General features: G+C 38.5%; 1 pseudogene across 1 annotated transcript; it reads left to right on the top strand.

The window, feature by feature from the left end:
• The first annotated feature begins 1,338 nt into the window (after positions 1-1,338).
• LOC144664702 (membrane-bound glycerophospholipid O-acyltransferase 1-like) lies at positions 1,339-12,232 on the top strand (annotated as a pseudogene). Its single transcript, XR_013572840.1, has 15 exons — positions 1,339-1,667; positions 2,106-2,251; positions 2,909-2,986; positions 3,194-3,286; positions 3,715-3,770; positions 4,298-4,352; positions 4,638-4,771; positions 5,553-5,576; positions 5,664-5,754; positions 6,605-6,706; positions 6,830-6,933; positions 8,465-8,529; positions 10,106-10,238; positions 11,276-11,433; positions 11,742-12,232. The product of XR_013572840.1 is annotated as a membrane-bound glycerophospholipid O-acyltransferase 1-like (transcript).
• Positions 12,233-12,251: the final 19 nt, after the last annotated feature.

Raw genomic sequence — 12,251 nt, 5'->3', positions numbered from 1 at the left:
TAATATTATAAAAATATTTTATTTTTTAAATAATAGATAGAGATATTTTTTTTCTATAAAAAATTTTTTTTTTTTTTTTTTTTTTTTAAAAAAAAAAAAAAAAAAAAAAAAAAAAAATTTTAAAAAAAAAAAAAAAAAAAAAAAAAAAAAAAAAATTAAAGAAAAAAAAAAAAAAAAAAAAAAAAAAAAAAAAAAATTATAAAGATAAAAAAAAATAAAAGAGGAAGGAAAGAAAAAAAATTTAAAAAAAAAAATCCGAAAAAAATAGAACTCAAAAAATCTTCCGAAAAAAATTTTTTCCGAAAAATGTCGTTGGGTGCCCCTGGATTTTGATGGGTCACTATAACCACTCTTTAACAGTTGATGCTGCAATCATGGATAAATTTAAGGTGTTTCTGAACTCCATGTACAATTTTTGTTGTTGTATATCTTCTCATTTTAGAGATGGAAAGTTTATAAAAATAAGGGCGCATTCTTTTGGGACTATTCTGACTATTCTCATTCCAGTTGATGAATAGCAGAATACACGGAATATCAATTCCCAAGATGGAATACTGGTGGCGGCGGTAACCTGAGAATTATTGTATCTGCGCACGCAGAGTTGCGAACGACCTGGGGTGGCTGGCTGGCCGCGTTTGACTTCCCGCCAAAACTACCCCAAAAGAACGCATATTCTGTTTATTACGAGTTAACCATATTCTGCTCATTCCGTTCATTCTGCTATCGGGAGCAAAATGAACGGAATAGTATTCCGTTCATTCCAAAAATGGAATAGGTCCCAAAAGAACGCAATCACCGCCTGTTCTGCGTATTCCCATTCCGGAATAGTCCCAGAAGAATGCGCCCAAAGACAACTAATGACGTCATGACGTAGGCATAATGCTAAGATACAAATCAATCTCGAAAAGAAAATATCTCCGAAAAAAATGAATGACGGAACGCGATATTGTTGTCAGTAAAAAACACTTAGCAATACGCACCACGCTGTTGCCATGACAACAAACTTGGCTCCAGTCTTTTTTACTTGTACCAAAAAGTACCATTTCTCATTTCTGACTCTTTTGACTGTATCTTGATAAATAATCTTTCGCTACTCAAAACAATACCTTCGATGGTCTAGGTTTCATCCACTCCCAGGAATGAAGGATGTTTGAAAATATAAATCTGTAGGAGAAGTTAATAGGACTTCATCCCCGGGGAACATCGTGCTTTTTATTACGTCTGGGGATGAAAATAATAAGCACAATATCAAACCTAATGTCGTCTCTGATGTAAAGTAACTCTATGGAAATTATTCAAACACGAATTCAATCAAAATATTGATCCAGGTCTAACCCCGTCTTTTGCTACAGTCCAAATCACTTGAAATTGTTAAAACTTCTGAAAAAAGACAAATCATGATCGTTGTCATGAATCTCGCATGAGTCGAACGGGAAAATACGAAGCCAATAATCTTCAATCTTACCAGATTCGAATATATTACTTTATTCCAAAGAATCATTCATGCGTCGCGGAGCAGCCTAGTTCATTGGCAGGCGGGCTGGAGTGCAAGGCGATTAAACAGCTGTCAAACAGCAAAAGAACAGCTCTAAAGCGCCAAGATGTTTTATTTTATACAGGAGCTGTTCCTATGGGCGTCAAAATTGACCAAGGTCCCTGTTGATCAGGTCAGTATTTAATATTCAATCATCAGTAGTTTATGCTCAATTTGGCCCTGTGCTTCTTTTGATGAATTCTCAAACTCGACATGACATAATTCTGCCCGCTTTTAAACAGCTTACTCTCTTCGTATTTGCGATGTACAATTTCTTGTCCCATCTAGTAAGAATGTAGGAATCATATGAGCATGCAGTAATGCCACAGCGGAACGCAGTTGTTAATCTTCATTTAAAAATATTCTAGTCTTTCATTCATAAAACATTCTCGCCTCATTGCTCTTTAAAACTTGCTTCCCACTACATCTTATCACTGCCCAATGCAAAACAGTTATCGTTGCACTTTTTAAAATGCCTTTTTTCTCCGAAATATAAACTTTCAATTGATCAACATGTTACCTAGAATAATCGATACGTTCAATTTCAAATGATATTATTGTGTTTTCCTAGGTTCGCTTCATATTTTGCATGTTATTATGCATTCCTCTCGGAGCTGTTTATCGTACTGTTCTGCATCCGAAAAAAGCCTCTCCCAGCGTACGTTTGGTTGTCTCATTAATCTGGGGATTCATGATAGGGTGGATTTGTTTTGAAAGGTATGAGAACGCTTTTATTCTCAAAATTCTCTTTAAAATTTATTCCACTTGTCGCGTCACTAGATGCATAAATTACTCAAATTCTGCTCGAGTTGTCACGGAGCATTTTTTGGCGGGTTAATTTATGAGTTGTTTTTATGTTCAAGGCTTGTTTAAGGGTGTTACAGCATAACAAATTTTGTTGTATCCCGTGGGGATCTCAATCTACCTTTTAAGCTTTCTTGGTGGTTGTCAAGGTTTGCTTATTCGTGCAAAAGAAAAGGGGAACAAAGGCAATAATTATCTTTTTGTGTGTATTGAGATGATTGTGCTCTATATTTTTCATTATTTGTCTATTCTTTGTGGGAGTCATTGTCCAAGATTTGAAGCGGAGTTTGATCCATTTTTTTATAATCAGTTAATCTTACTGATCATTAATAGTTCATTAAAGGTAAAGCAAAATTTGTATTACTTAGACTGGATACCTTAAATAATACCTTTTGATTTGGTTAAGTTCTCGCAATTTTCTCGGGTTGGTTTACATGGTGATCGCTCGATCGCGAGAAAATTCGATTAAATTTCTAGAACCAGACTCAGTCTGCCCTGACATCGATACCTTTTTGTAGAGCTTAATAGTTAAAGAGTCACAAATAATCTATAAAATCTTCTCTTTTTCAGCGAGATGATAATACTGATCGTAGTGAGTACACTTTGTTATGGGTTAACATGGAGTGTAAATCCAAAAGAAGTTCACAAGTATGTATTACTCAGTTCTTTTACTGTTGTATATGTGGAATTTAATTTTAATATAAAAATAGTTATGGGTGGGAGACACCTTTTCTTAAAATATACCGTGTCAAAAGAAATGTCCCATATTCATTTAACTTTACTGATCTTTAAAGACATTTATATTCAAACAAGTAAAAAACGAAAGCGGTCAATTTATAGTGTACTTTTTTCCAGGGTGGTGTTTGCCGTATCGTTCTTCTGTTTGTTAGCGGCACAAGTTGCACGGATGATCATGGAATATGGAGAAAACAAATTTGATTACACTGGGTAAGATACAAGAACTATTTTATCGCTAGTTTTCTATATTTTCCGATCTTTTCGCTCCTTGTTCTGTAAGTTTCGACCAATCAAAATCAAACGTGCGGGGGACTCTGTAGGGGTGACGTTTGCATGCGACATGCAACATGTGCCACCCCCCCCCCCCCTAACAAAAAATGGCTTTAGATTTGATTGGTCAAAACAAACGGAGCCCAACAGAAAGTCATGCCATATGAACTGTCTTTGTATAAGAACAATAACGGTGCAGCCGAGCGATTCAGTGGAGTAAGGTTTGTGTTTTAAAGTCTTCGAGGCTTTACTAGACACGACAGCTTTTTCTGTTTCCTTTAAAATCTCATAAAAATCTTTGCATCATGGCAAAACTGTCACAAGTTTCCTCTATTTTGTGTATAAAGATGATTTTTTGTTTCCAACAGACGACTGATGATCATTACTCAGAAAATGACGTACGTGGCGTTCAGTGTACATGATGGTAAGAGGGATCTTTCCGATGGCAAAATAAAGGCGAGGCTATTCCCAGTGATTGTTTTTTACATGACATGATTTCCAGAAATCCTAGAGAAATATCCAGGAAGGACTACAACAGAAAAAAAGGGATTATCATCGGTTACGTGAACGTTCCCATTACTTAAGGCCTGACAAAACGAGGAAACATGTTTCCAGAAACATTTGTAGCGGCACGCGTATGTTTCTCCAATGTTTCCCAGTTTTGCCACCCGGGAAGTATTTTTTCCAAGAAGCCAAATTTGCTTCTGCTACACTGCACAAACATTTCGTGTTTCCGCGCGGCTTGGAAGCATGGCAAAACAAGGAAACAATTATGGAAACAAGTTTCCAGCATGTTTTTGGAAACATGTTTGCTCGTTTTGCCTGGCCTTTAAAAACTTTAGTGTCACATCGCGTGACTATGAGCCGGAAGGTTGAGGAAAGTTTCAATCTCGTTCTGTGAAACAAATTGAATGGTTCATTTATATTCAATTATATTCTTCTTTATGGCAGGACTCGGCAGAAAAGAAGATGAACTTTCTAAGGATGAAAAAGAACAAAGTATTAAGTAAGTTGCTTTTTTATTTCTTTTTTACTTGTTGACTGTTTCCCGAAGATAGGCCAAGGGTAGCCAGGGTTCGCCAGGGTACGGTTTTAAAACCATAACTAAAAAACAACATAAATAAACCAATGACAACAATACAAGCCATGAACTGGCACACAGCGCGGGAAAAAACGCGTGTTACTAAGTCTCGATGAGGTCTAGCATCTGATTGGTTGAGAAGTTGGCGAGAGTTTTTAAACCAATCACAGAGCGTAAAGATATAATTAACTTTCACTTGTTTTTTTACAGGCGTGTTCCTTCACTTTTGGAGTACTTTGGTTTTATGTTTCATCACAGCATGCTGTTAGCAGGTCCAGCATGCACATTTCAAAGATTACCTGGACTTTATAGAAGGACGCGATATCGCGCGTGCTACAGAACAGGTCAGCGGCTTATCACATAAATTAGAAAAAATTAATCTAAGAAAATTGTAATAATGCTAAATGCTGAATGCAATGTTATAAAGAAATTCATAACACGGTAGAGGCTGCCGTAGGCGGACACTCTCGGAAAGCGAGAAAAATGTCCGTAACTGCAGCTGGCTGCTTACGGGAAAGATCCTCATAAGCGGCAACTTGCATCATGGGAAGGATATAGCAGTTTATTAAAAACTAGCAATGGTATATTGCAATTCCTGCGTTTTGATTGGTTAACAGGGAATGTTATATGAGCTCATATACAATTGACCACAAATGTGGTAGCCGATACGCGTAACGAAAACAGCTGGGGAGCTCAAATATTGCAATTCTTTGGGTTGGGTGTTTTCAATAAAACACTTATTCCACTCGCGCTTGTTGGATATGAGATCGTTATAGCCAACTCGGTGCTACGCGCCTTGTTCGACTATCTACCGTCTCGTATCCAACGCGCGCTCGTGGAATAATTGTTAAATAGCTCATAAGAGTTTGTACATGACGTTTGTCCATATTGTAATCCATTTTCATTTCCTCTATTGTTAGCCGTCCCCGCTTCCTAATGAGTTCCCGTCCCGTTTGTTGCAAAAACAACCATAATTGTTAGGGTTTTGTGATTTGAGTATGGTTTGGAGATTCTAAAAACTAAAAACAGATCAGAAGCGTTACTTAAATAAAATAATTTTTTATATGAAGCTAAGGCCTGAGACTCTATCTTACTTATTTCTTGCTTATTTGCTTCTGTTATTAGACAAAAAAGGAACCTTCTCCTACGGTAAGTTCAATTTATCTTTAAGACACTTCGTGCTGTTTGTTATCTCAGGGTGGTATTGACATCTCCTCGATTCTGTTTTCTTATCAGAATGCTGTTTTGACCAAGCTTGGTTCCAGTCTACTTTGCATGGTTCTTTTCGCCTTTTTGTCAAAAATATTTCCTTTCCATCTCAATGCAGGTAATCACAGCTATAGAGCATTTTCAATTGGGTGTCCCCAGTAATCTCTGGCCACGGCTCCAGTGCTCGCGGGCGCCGCGGGAGGCGGGCGGTCGTGGTGGTGCTGAGGTGGGCGGATTCATCACTGAGCGGTTGCACCGCCGCAACCGAAGGGCTCTATGAATAAATTTGACGAATAACTTTTAGTACAATCAAGTATAGGTTTTACCAATGAAAAAGATGGGATCTCAAGGACGCCAAAATTAGTTGAAATGGGAGCACCAGAAAAGAGATTTCTGTTTACGCTCCGAAGCTTATAACTCTAAGGGACGGACCATTATTTCTTTGGAGAGGGGGGGGGGGAGGGGTGAAAAATATTGAAAAAAATTGTTTGCAGGGCCTGGAAAGACAAAATAAATTGTTTGCAAACACGATATTTATAACAAAAATTAGTAAGAATTTCTAAAAAAAAAATGTTTGCAGAGGTGCAAAAAACTAAAAAAAAAGTTTGCAGAGGAAAATTTATTTCACCCCCCCCCCTCTAAGAAAATAATGGTCCGTCCCTAAGACAGTTTAGTAAATATTTCTCGATTGAGAAGAATTTTGTAAAAAATATATCGCTACGCTTTGTATTTAACTCTCTTCTCCGTGTGTGATTTGGACCTGTACTGCTGACTTATTGTGTTTCATATGTTACGAACTTTTAAGAAATTTTGTAAAAGAAATCCTAGCGACGTTAAAAGTTATGAAAATTATATCTTTATGTGTTTACTACGGGCTCTTATTGGCTCATCACACGGATCTGTACGATTGCTTAAAGTTTGGTCTTCTTTTTATAACAGTAAGGGTTTATTCTTTATTTTTTTTTCAGATCCTCACTTCATCGCCAATAGCACATTCTTATGGAAAATAGCGTATATGTACATTTCTATGGCGATCGTACGATTAAAGTTCTATTTTGCCTGGATAGTGGGTAAGATGAGATCCTCGCAGTGTCAAAAACCGTGACGAAAATAAGTTTCCTTTCTCTTTATGTTTTGCAATATGAGATATAGTGAATAACCCTTCACTTCAGTATCGGCATTTTTCTCTTCAGCGGACGCCGGTAATAACGCATGCGGCTTAGGATTCAACGGCTATGATTCAAACGGGAGAGAGCTCTGGGACCGAATAACTAATGTCTATCCGCTAGAGGTGGAGGTCAGTGAAGATTATCTCTTATTTCTCTTTACAATGTTTACTTCTTATTAAGAGATCAAGCTAAGCAAAACGACCGCTGCATTTTTAAGGGTGACGCAGGTTTTGTATTTTATTTGGCTGCTGGTAAGCATCGGAATGCATCGGTCCCTTTGTATAGACGATCAGTTTTCGAACAGAAATGAAACACTCTCGTGCGACATACGCCCTAATTTTAACAATCCATCTAGTTTGAACTGAGTAGACAGGACAGGACTCGTGAACTATTTGTTTGCAACATGTCTGTGCGACAGCGTGCTAAATAAACCACTCACAAAGCCACGAATTGCGAAGCGCGCAAGGTCTAAAAATAGAATGCAAATGAATATAACCGCCACGAGGCTAAAAAAAACATCAGCGTGTTCTGACAGAAATAGAATGAATAGCCTGCGGATACAGCCGCCTCTCATTCGCGTCCCGCAACGAAGAGCGCTAATGAGAGGCGGCTGTATTCGCAGGCTATAGAATGAATCTAGGCGTAGTTTTCGTTTCATATAAGTGTTTTAGGAATACCGCTGTTTTAGAAAGTGTTTTTGGAAAATCGTCCGCCATTTCGGTTTGTTTGTCTGAGTATTAGGGACCTTCAGATCGGACTACGAGTACGAGATTGAGTACGAGTTTTCAAACCAAATTCGTGTGCCTCCTGTAATCACTTATCACACCAATCCTATCCCTTACGTTTATTTATGTGTTAGTCAGCAACAGGGAAAAGTTATAGCTTGGGGGATACAATTGCGTAGAAATTCCAAAGTCGTACTCGTACTCGATGTCGTACTAGTAGTCAAATCTGAAGGTCCCTATTGTCTGAGTCGTGACGTCACTCGCGCGCTTCGCTATTGTTTGCCGCGCCATTTTTTCCAGTCGGAATTAATCCCTGGGGCATCACTAACGCTCTCTCGGTGCGTCCTATCGTAGTGGGTTTGTGTTTTATAATTTAGGTAGAAACATTTTTCTTCGATTTTTTTGTATAACTTGTTTTCTTGCTTAATTGTTAAAGATGAATTACAGTCCGTACTGCGCAATCTCGGCTGCAATGTTTATATGAGCCTCACAAACAAAGCAAAACTAAAAATTACGTGACAAACTTACCTGTTTCTTCATTAATAACGCCAGATATCCTTGCAGAACAAATAATAACAAGTAGAAGAACCTTGACGCTATTTCAAACCGACGTTTCAGCTCATCGGAAATTCTTGAACGAAGCGAACTGTAATGGCGGACTAAAAACACTTCATGTATGCTGTCAACGAAGTGCAACGTTTTAACGAATTCAAAACAAAAACGAAAACAAACCCCGAGTCTGCGCAGTACGGACTGGAAATCAGCTTTAAATAACCAGGAAAGTCACAGTCTGTCTATCAGTAAAAACTCCGCGGACAAAATCTCATTGTGTCACAGACTGAATCTAATACAGAGCTTGTATATTATGGGCTGGTGATCGTCTTTGACCTTGAGCTTGTTTGTTGTACTGTTTTGTTTGCTTTGCTTTTTTCAGAAAGCAACAAACATCAGACATATTGTAAACAACTGGAACATTCAAACCAACGTTTGGCTAAGAAGGTAAGCCTCTTTCCATCTCCTATGGGTTTATTCCCAAAGATCTCGGAAACCCAGGGGGACATAAATCAAATAATACAAGCAAATAAATGAATAAATAAATAAATAAATAATAATAATAAATAAATAAATGAATAAACGATTCAATGACTGACTGATCGATTGAATAAAGGAATGACTGAATATTGTTATCGTTGTCGTCATCATTATCGTTATCGCTGTCGTTATGGTTATGGTTATGTTATCGTTGTTGTTATCGTTATTGTTATCGTTATCGTTGTCGTTATTGTTATCACTATCGTTATTGTTATCGTTATCGCTATTGCTATCGTTATCGCTATCGTTATCGTTATCGTTATCGTTGTCGTTATCGTTATCGTTGTCGTTATCGTTGTCGTTATCGTTATTGTTATCGTTATCGTTGTCGTTATCGTTGTCGTTATCGCTATCGTTATCGTTATCCTTATCGCTAACGTTAACGTTATCGTTGTCGTTATCGTTATCGTTATCGTTGTCGTTATCGTTATTGTTATCCTTATCGCTAACGTTATCGTTATCGTTGTCGTTATCGCTATCGTTATTGTTATCCTTATCGCTAACGTTAACGTTGTCGTTATCGTTATCGTTGTCGTTATCGCTATCGTTATTGTTATCCTTATCGCTAACGTTAACGTTATCGTTGTCGTTATCGCTATCGTTGTTATCCTTATCGCTAATGTTAACGTTATCGTTGTCGTTATCGTTGTCGTTATCGTTGTCGTTATCGCTATCGTTATTGTTATCCTTATCGCTAACGTTAACGTTATCGTTGTCGTTATCGTTATTGTTATCGTTATCGTTGTCGCTAACGTTAACGTTAACGTTAACGTTGTCGTTATCGTTATCGTTGTCGTTTTCGCTATCGTTATTGTTATTGTTATCCTTATCGCTTACGTTAACGTTATCGTTATTGTTATCGTTATCGTTATTGTTGTCGTTATCGCTATCGTTATTGTTATCCTTATCGCTAACGTTAACGTTATCGTTGTCGTTATCGTTGTTGTTATCGTTATCGTTGTCGTTATCGCTATCGTTATTGTTATCCTTATCGCTAACGTTAACGTTATCGTTGTCGTTATCGCTATCGTTGTCGTTATCGCTATCGTTATTGTTATCCTTATCGCTAACGTTAACGTTATCGTTGTCGTTATCGCTATCGTTGTCGTTATCGCTATCGTTATTGTTATCCTTATCGCTAACGTTAACGTTATCGTTATTGTTATCGTTATCGTTGTCGTTATCGCTATCGTTATTGTTATCCTTATCGCTAACGTTAACGTTATCGTTGTCGTTATCGTTATTGTTATCGTTATCGTTGTCGTTATTGCTATCGTTATTGTTATCCTTATCGCTAACGTTAACGTTATCGTTGTCGTTATCGCTATCGTTGTCGTTATCGTTACTGGGGCAACCCGAGAAATGCTTGGGTGGAGCATCTTATCCAGGGGGAGCGGCTAGTTGGTCATATGATTCCTCCGATCTTTAGGATTGGAAATGGCGTTATTACACATGACTAATCTTGTCCGCCTTCCTGTAACAGGCTTGTTTACAAGCGAGTACCTTATCAGCGGATGTTCTTTACGTTAGCTGCGTCGACCATATGGCATGGGATTTACCCTGGATATTTACTAACAGTATTATCAGCTGGAGTATTCATGGTAGTAGCGACAAAAGTAGGTATCTTGCCTAACGGCTGTACAAACATACACACCCCAGGGGCAGGGGGGGGGGGGGGTTCTCCGGCTTGTAAATGACGGTGATGATCGAAGGATTTTTTTGGGTTTGAAATTTTCGATTCCGGGATTTTTTTGGGTTGGAAAATTTGGTAAGTATTTTTTTCGGTGACTTTATTTAAATAGGGGATTTGTTTGGGTATTAAAAACGAACTTAAGTGCCTTGGCGCGGCCTTGGCGTATTTATGGTATGATGAAAAAACAAACACGAGCGTTCAATTTTTTATGATTTTCTTTGTGTTATATTATTGCTCCTCCTGGCAATTTAGGGGTAATTTGACAAGGGATTTTTTGGGGTTATGTCGGAAGACTTAGGGATTTTTTTGGGTCCTGAGTTTTTCCTCCATTCGATCATCCCCGTTATTAACAAGCCGGAGTACCCGTACCCCCCCCCCCCCTGAGATACACACATTATAACGCAGACCGGTGATGTGAATAAACTAGGGAATTGCCTTGATGTACCACCAAAATCAGAGTTAACATAAAAGAAATGTATTGCAATCGGGAAGGAGGAGTATTTATTTACTCTTGGACCGAAAACTATTTTCCTCTTGATAAAAACTCAGCTTGGATTTATCTCAAAATTTACGATGGTATTTTCATAAGCAGGGTCCCAAAAGGAGGGGGAAGGGGAAGTTGGTAACCAGGGCCCGGCTGTGCTCGGGAATCCTAAAATTTTCGCCGTGAAGCCTAAAGCCCCAGCGCTTTCCTCCTCAGGGCCCGTTGCTGTAGAGCCTGGAGTCCAAAGAATGTTTGTCACAGAACACAGAGCCCTTTCTTTGGGAAGCCTGGACCACTTAAGACCGGCTTTTTTGGTCCTGATTCCCAAGAGCCCTAAGGCCCTTTGGGATCTTTAATAAGGCAATGTAAACTACATACGCGCGCGTTTGCTTTTTAACACAATTTATCTTTATATATCTCTCCCCTGTTTAGGAGTAGAAAGAATTAAGGCAACTGAATTTGTTCTTTTGTTACAGGCGAGGCATACATACGGTCATCTGTTTAGTGGCACGTCTCCACTCCAGAACAACTTGTTAAAATTCTTCCAGTGGATCGTTTGTAGTGTGGTGTTGACTCCGTATTGCTTCACATCTTTTGTTTATCTGCGTTTGGATCTCACCTTCGCTTTCTACAGGTGAGAAGATGGTTGACTGCTTGTGATACAATTCATGCACGTTATACGACAGTTACCAACCAACTACTCTCACCCGGACGATCACGCCAGATGAAATACTGATACTCCTGGGTTGGAACCATTAACTCCCCACGGTGGTGGTGGAGGGGAAGGGGGGGGGGGGGTCTCCCATATAAGAGAGACCGGATTGATCGTCGTCTCGCGTAGGAGTGTAAATTTTGGGTATTGGTATCACTTAGTATGTTCAGGACAAAACAGCAATATTTTAAGCTGTCAAATTCTTAATCGAACTCAATCTACGTCACCAGGTCAACGTATTTCATTGGTCACATGATGTTGATTGGCGGGTTGATTATCTTCAGCGGAGGGAGTCCAAAGCCTTCCCATGATGCTAAAGAAGCTGACAGTGCAGTGACGTCACAGTACCCAGCTAAACCTGAGAGCCACAAAGACGCTCCTGTGTCCACTGTGGCTAACAACAATGCTTTACATCGCCTAAATCGCAAATTACAATGATATTTATTATCCATTGGAAATTAAAGTTCACAATAAATTTTAATGAGCTGCAGTTTAGTTATAACACGCGCTCCTATTGGCTGCTTTTTTAGTCACGTGGTAATTAAATTCAAATCTATTTCGCGCGGAGTAGCTGCTCAGCATATAAGTCGGTTGTAATTATTTGATAATAAATATTTACTGCAGCCCTCAGGGAATGTACAATTGAGTTTTTGGGCTTAATTGCACAAAACATGTCATTGAATAAAATAGCATCTTTTGGAATTTTGTTATGCCTCGTTCTACAAAGCATTCTGACACAC

The sequence above is a fragment of the Oculina patagonica genome, chromosome 9 (assembly GCF_052425735.1).
Source record: "Oculina patagonica isolate OP01 chromosome 9, crgOcupat, whole genome shotgun sequence".
NCBI lineage: Eukaryota > Metazoa > Cnidaria > Anthozoa > Scleractinia > Oculinidae > Oculina > Oculina patagonica.
This window is presented reverse-complemented; position numbering and strand designations above follow the sequence as displayed.